Source organism: Neofelis nebulosa, chromosome 5 (assembly GCF_028018385.1).
Source record: "Neofelis nebulosa isolate mNeoNeb1 chromosome 5, mNeoNeb1.pri, whole genome shotgun sequence".
In the NCBI taxonomy this organism is placed as follows: Eukaryota; Metazoa; Chordata; class Mammalia; order Carnivora; family Felidae; genus Neofelis; species Neofelis nebulosa.
The window spans coordinates 26610564-26616616 of NC_080786.1; positions in this window are offsets into that span (position 1 = coordinate 26610564).

The following is a 6053-nucleotide window of genomic DNA, read 5'->3' on the forward strand; positions in this document are numbered from 1 at the left end:
AACCACAATTGAGAACATAGGTTGGGCCAGTTTCTATCTCTGAACCAATGAACAGTGGACAGGAGGCAGATCTTCTTGAATAATTATTGCAACTCTAGTAGTAACTATGTGGGTGGGAGCAGAAGGGCAGTCAAAATGGAATGACAGACAGTCTGAATGAGTTCTTACAGTCATAAATGCTTGATGGCTATTTATCTTTCTAGGGATCCATAAAAAATACTTTAATGTTTGAGTCTGGGAGAATACTGGTAGCTCCTGATGGCATTGCTGGGCTTTGGAAAAAGATTGTAAACTTGTTTGTGGATTTGCCAATGTCATGGAACATCCAGACAGAACTATCCAGCAGACAGTGGGAGATGTGGTACTAATACTGAACAGAGTCCTGGGTTGTGGTTATGGAGTTCTCATGCTCCGAGTTGAGAGATCAAGCCATGAGAATACAAAAGCATGCAGGGAAAGCAGACGATCAGGGATTAACCTGTTTAATATGGCCACAGGTAGAATACTAAAGGAGGAAATATAATGAGAGAAATGTCACAAAATGTGGAAATAACACCTAGAAGATATGGTCTCCCAAAGACAAAGGAGGAAACTTTCCATGGTGAGGTCAACAGAACCTAATACCACATAACAACTCAGGAGAATGCCACAATTTAGGTAAAGCAAGAAGCAAGTAATCATTTCAGTTAGGATGTTAGCAGAAAATCATAGAAAACTCAGACCTACCTGGCTAATTGAAAATGTATTTATTCTCACAGATAACAAGAAGTTCTGGGAAGGGATATTGATATTTTCAGGAATCCTAGTCACTGAAGTTTCTGACACGAGTTTAGGGAAAATTCACAGGCAATGGAGGTTTTCTGAGTGCTTATAAAATATCCTGTTTATTCAGTTAGGAGGGTTTAGATACAACCCTGATTTGTCTTGATTCATGAATTAACTTACTCTATTATCTTACTGATTAGATATCAGAAGATTCCTGAACACTGGAAGCACAGTGTGGCAAGAAAGCAAGTAAGTTACCTCATTATTGAACCTTTCATAAACATGAATGAATGAGACTTTCTAACATGTGGCTTTCCACTGAAGAGATGTTATGGGCACAGTCATAACGCCCTTGAGTTTCTCACTGTATGGCTACTATAGGAGCGGGGTCAGGCATCACTTTCTTTAAGTAGCCCCTCTTGTTTTTTAGGAGTGGTGGTCAAAGTGAGATGTAGCTGCCCCACAAAGATTTCTGCTCTCTGGTCAATACTGAAACAGGGTTCCAGAATTGTCTCCTTGGGCTGTTGAAAATGAAACTCAAGAGGACTTTACTTGTTTGGAGGTATAAAATCTTAACCCTGATCTTGACTATTAACATTTTGTTCCTATTTATAAATTCTCTCCCAAGCTTCTTGGGTGGGGATATAGGTTATAGTCATAGGAATTTCATATGGTATAAGTGTAAATTTCATTTGTATCATATTTTTTACACAGAAATTTGGGAAGCATTTGGAACCCTCCTGTAAAAATGTTTCTAACCACAGCAGTAACAACAAAAGCGTCCTAATCATTGGGCTGAAGACATCATATAGACTTATGTGATAGCCAGAACACCAAGATTCAACCACTTGTACACATGTTACCTTCTAACCATTTCTTGCCTCATCAGTTATGTTGTTTTCTTTTTAGGGAACTAATGCTGCACGGCTCAGAAATTTCAGATGCATGCAGCTGGGATAATTATAGTGAGCATGACCTCAGGACATCCTGCCCATGTATGACTTGGTGATTGAATATATCCAGTGGAATTAAACGAGGGCTTGAAACTTCTCATTATTCTTCAGAGACATGTTTACAGAATTATCATGCTGTGCTTGGCATGCTTATCTCTGGCAGTTCAGCAATAATTAAGAATTCAGATATGTAAACATAGATCTGAGTTACTCAATCAGAAAGGGAATAAGTTTACCAAGTAAATGAGAAGAAAAGGAAAAAAAGTAAAATGAGAAGAAAAGGATCCAGAGCATTTGGCATTTCTTTTAAATCTTATATTTGATTTTCTTTAGGTCTATATTTGCTTCTTTAGATTCTTGCCATCCAGACCAGTGTTTATTTGTGAGGCAGCAATAATAATAAAAACTCAAGATATTTTCAAGGGTGTAAGTAGCAGTTATGGGATTCATATAACAGACGCCATTTTAAGATGGTGGGATGAGCTTGTGCTGCTCAATCTTTTATGCAAAAGTCCTGGACATGATAGAAAAATAAACAAATAAACCAGTCAGTAAATACATACACTTGCAAATAGAAATAGAAACTCTTGAAGGACCAGAAGCTGTGAGAAATTTCCTAAAGATGGAAATTAGGTATTCCAAGGTTAAGGAGGAAATCTACAGCCCAGTCCATTTGTGGTAAAACATTACTGTGAAAGACAGAAGTAGATCAAGAGTGTCCATGCTGAGAGAGAGAAAGAGTAAAAGCCATAAGCAGCAAAAGTTCAGGGACAAATGACATGGTGATTAGCCGAGTGTTTTGGGGGTAAATGCCTGGGGTTCTTCTCTTTCTTGGGCCAGGCAGAAACAATGGGGAATCACAATGCTCAAGGTAGCAGCAGTGAGTATTGGAGCTTATCTTTCAGAAACAGGGTCTAAGAGGAGTAAGAGATAGTTTCATTAATTAAAAGAGAGAGTTTATGTATTTCAGTAGATGGATAGTCATTACATTAGCCAGGCTTCTTTTATTGAGAGAAACACAATTAACTAGGCCAAGAAGAGCTATTTCCTGGCCAGTGTGCACATCTTGTGGGAAGGATAAAGTCTTAAAGATGACAGAAGCCTAGAGCTCTAATACCACAGGAATTTCTCCCTTCTGCTCTGAAGGCCACCTCTAACCTTCAGACAGTCTTCTTTCACCATAACTGGAATGTAGCTTCCATCAGCCTCAGACTCACATTTATCTGCTGAGGAATGGAAACACAGATTCTCTGAACCCAAGATCCCCAGACCAAGACCTATAGCTAGGGAGGTATGTAGGGGGCTCATAATTTCATTGGCCTTTCATTGGCTCTGAAACAATGGCATACATGTAGAATAAATCCTATGCGTAGAACAAATGTGTCGCAGGAGAGGATATCCAAAACAATAGATGTCCCATACCGACATGGAAGTTAACTGTTAGAATCATGATGCTATGATCTTTGTGTGTTTCCATATGTAGACCTATCTGTATAGATTGTTGCAGAGACCGGAACTGACACTGAGTGGAGGTGAGTACAGGGAAGGGACTTCATAGGGGGTAACATCTGATTAAGCCTTTAAGGATCACTAGACATTTCCTGGGCAGGCAGATGGGAACGACACTTGCAGAAGTATGAAGGTATGGGATGGCATGTTTGTGGGGAGTAGCAATATAGCCTAGATTTTGATGTAAGTTAGAAAAGTGGACTACACCTAGGCTCCTAAAGAACTTTTATACCTGACTCTAATTTAACTCCACCCTGTGGGTGCTGGGTAGTCTTATAAGTTCCTGGGCCCAATTCCAATGTGTGTGTTAGGTTTTGGGGGGCTTCCCGCACAGCACCAAGCAATTCTCAGACACCAGCAGGGTGTCTGGGAATTTAACTCAGTCCTGACACTATCTATCCAGAGCCAGAGTCAGATGCCACGAGTTGAAGACTCAGTCTTATGAGACTGTCCCCTGTCCCCCTCAGATGTCAACTTCAAGCCTCAGTTGTTACCAAACCAACCAGCTACAAATTGAAAGGTCCCACGACCCTCTCCTCAGGTTCAATTAATTTGCTAGAGCAGCTCAGGGAACTGAAAGAAATGTTTTACTTGCTAGATGACGGGTTTATTATGAAAGGAAACAACTCAGGAAGAGCCAGGCCATATGGAAGAGACACACAGGGTGAAGTAAGGGGCACAGAGATTCCATGCTCTCTCCAAGCGTGCCACTCTCCCCAATCTCCACATGTTCACCAACCCAGGAGCTCTCTGAACCCTGTCCTTTGGGTTTTTATGCAGTCTTCATTACATAGACACATTTGATTTTTCTTTTAAATGTTTATTTATTTACTTAGAGACAGTGAGAGTGAGCACGAGCGGGGCAGGAGCAGAGAGAAGGGGAGAGAGAGAACCCTTGCAGTCAGCGCAGAGCCCAACAGAGGTGGGGCTCGAGCTCACCAACCAACCATGAGATTGTGAGATTGGTGACCTGAGCCAAGATCCAGAGTCAGACACTTAACTGAGTCACCCAGGCGTCCTGGCACATTTGATTAAATCACGGACTGTTGGTGTTTGATTCCATCTCCAGCTTCTGTCCCTTCCTTGGAAATTAGAGTGGGGATGGGGACTGAAAGTTCCAATCATCTCATCACTGGGTTGGTTCCCATGGCAACCAGACCCTATCCAAGTCTCACCTAAGTGCTCATTAACATAACAAGATGCCTTTACGGTTCTTGTCTTGGGAAACTCCCAGGGTTTTAGGAGCTCTGTGCCAGGAATGGGGGATGAATACCAAATATATACTTCTTATTATGAATCACAATTTCACAGGAAGCCATTGAGGTTTTTCAAGAGGTGAGTTTAAAAGCTGGTTTCTGTTATTGTAGGATTGTTAAGCAGCCCAGGAAGTTCAGACTCCAATCTGGAAACTTGACATTGGCCCGTAGCTCCAGGCTCAACTGCAGCCCAGCTTGCTACCCATCCTTTTGGCTCTTCCTTGCATGCGTCATACCTCAGGAGCACTTGTAAAGAGAGACAGTTGGACTGCTGGGGAGGCACACTTCATCCTCCGGGAGGTCCCTCGACTCTTTACTGGAGGTCCACAGCTCTGAGCTTCTACAGCATGGGGGTGAATATGGTGGCCGAGGTATCAAAGGAGAAAGGAAGCCTTAAAGGATACAAAGTGCAGGTTATGGAACGTCAAAGACAGATTGCAGCCACATCAGTATGTTGTTGGGCTGTGCCTTAACGCCTTCCTTGATGCCGCTGACTTTTATGCCAAATACCTGGGGCTCACGATTTCATTGGCCTTTGAGAACCTGACAGACTGTGAAACTCTTAAAGCAGAAATTCTCCTGCTTGCCCATTTTGAATCAAGAGCAGAAATCCATAATCGTCAGGCTGTATTTTCTATGTTTCAACCCGCCTCCTTTCTTCTACTATTATTCCTCTCAGGCCAAAGTAATACGTATAAAATAACGTATATGTGTGTGTGTATATATATATATGTGTATACAGATAGATAGATAGATGTGCATTGTGTGTGTGTGTGTGTGTGTGTGTTTGTATACATATATGCAAAAAGCAAACACTGCTTTCTCCTCCATGGTAGCTGAAGATAGGTGGGCACAGCCTCCAGTGAGTGACAGGGCTTGCCTGCTACCCAGTGTTTGCATTACGAGTAACGACAAAGCATCTACGGTGCTTGTGTCCTTTCTTATTTGGGGTCATCTGCAACTCCACTGGGTTTGGGGTATATGTGCACTCCCACTTCCTGCAGGGCCCTGTCTGTCCTTGATCCTTACATCTCCTCTTTCACTAACTTTGTGCCCTGCCCACTCCAGGCGAGGGCAAGGAAGATGTCAGCCTAGAATTCTGCCACGTCTAAAATATTCATGTTCTTTCTCATGGAGGGATGCTTTGCTATCAAGACCTCTATTAGTGAGCGTTAAGATTAAGCTCTCAGCCATGATGTGAAGACACACAAATACAGCATTGCATGGAATTCTTATGACATTGTTGTGTGGCAAACACAATGATCTCTGCCAGTTTAAGTCACGTCACTATCAAAACTCATGTTATGGTTCACGCGATGTTGCATGAACAGGGAGAGCATATGTTTCCCATAATAGCTTGGAAATACATAATAAAATCGTTATTCTTGTTCAACAGGATTTTCACGAAGATATTTTGGCGTATTTTTATAACCTTTGAAATCAAGGTGGAGAAACAAAACTCAAATCAGCTTTGGACTATTTAGAAAGCCTCATAATTATTATCCTGGCTGGATAGGTCAAGGGAACTTGTACTTTGAGGCTTTAGACTTCTTCTCACTGTAAGAGCAGG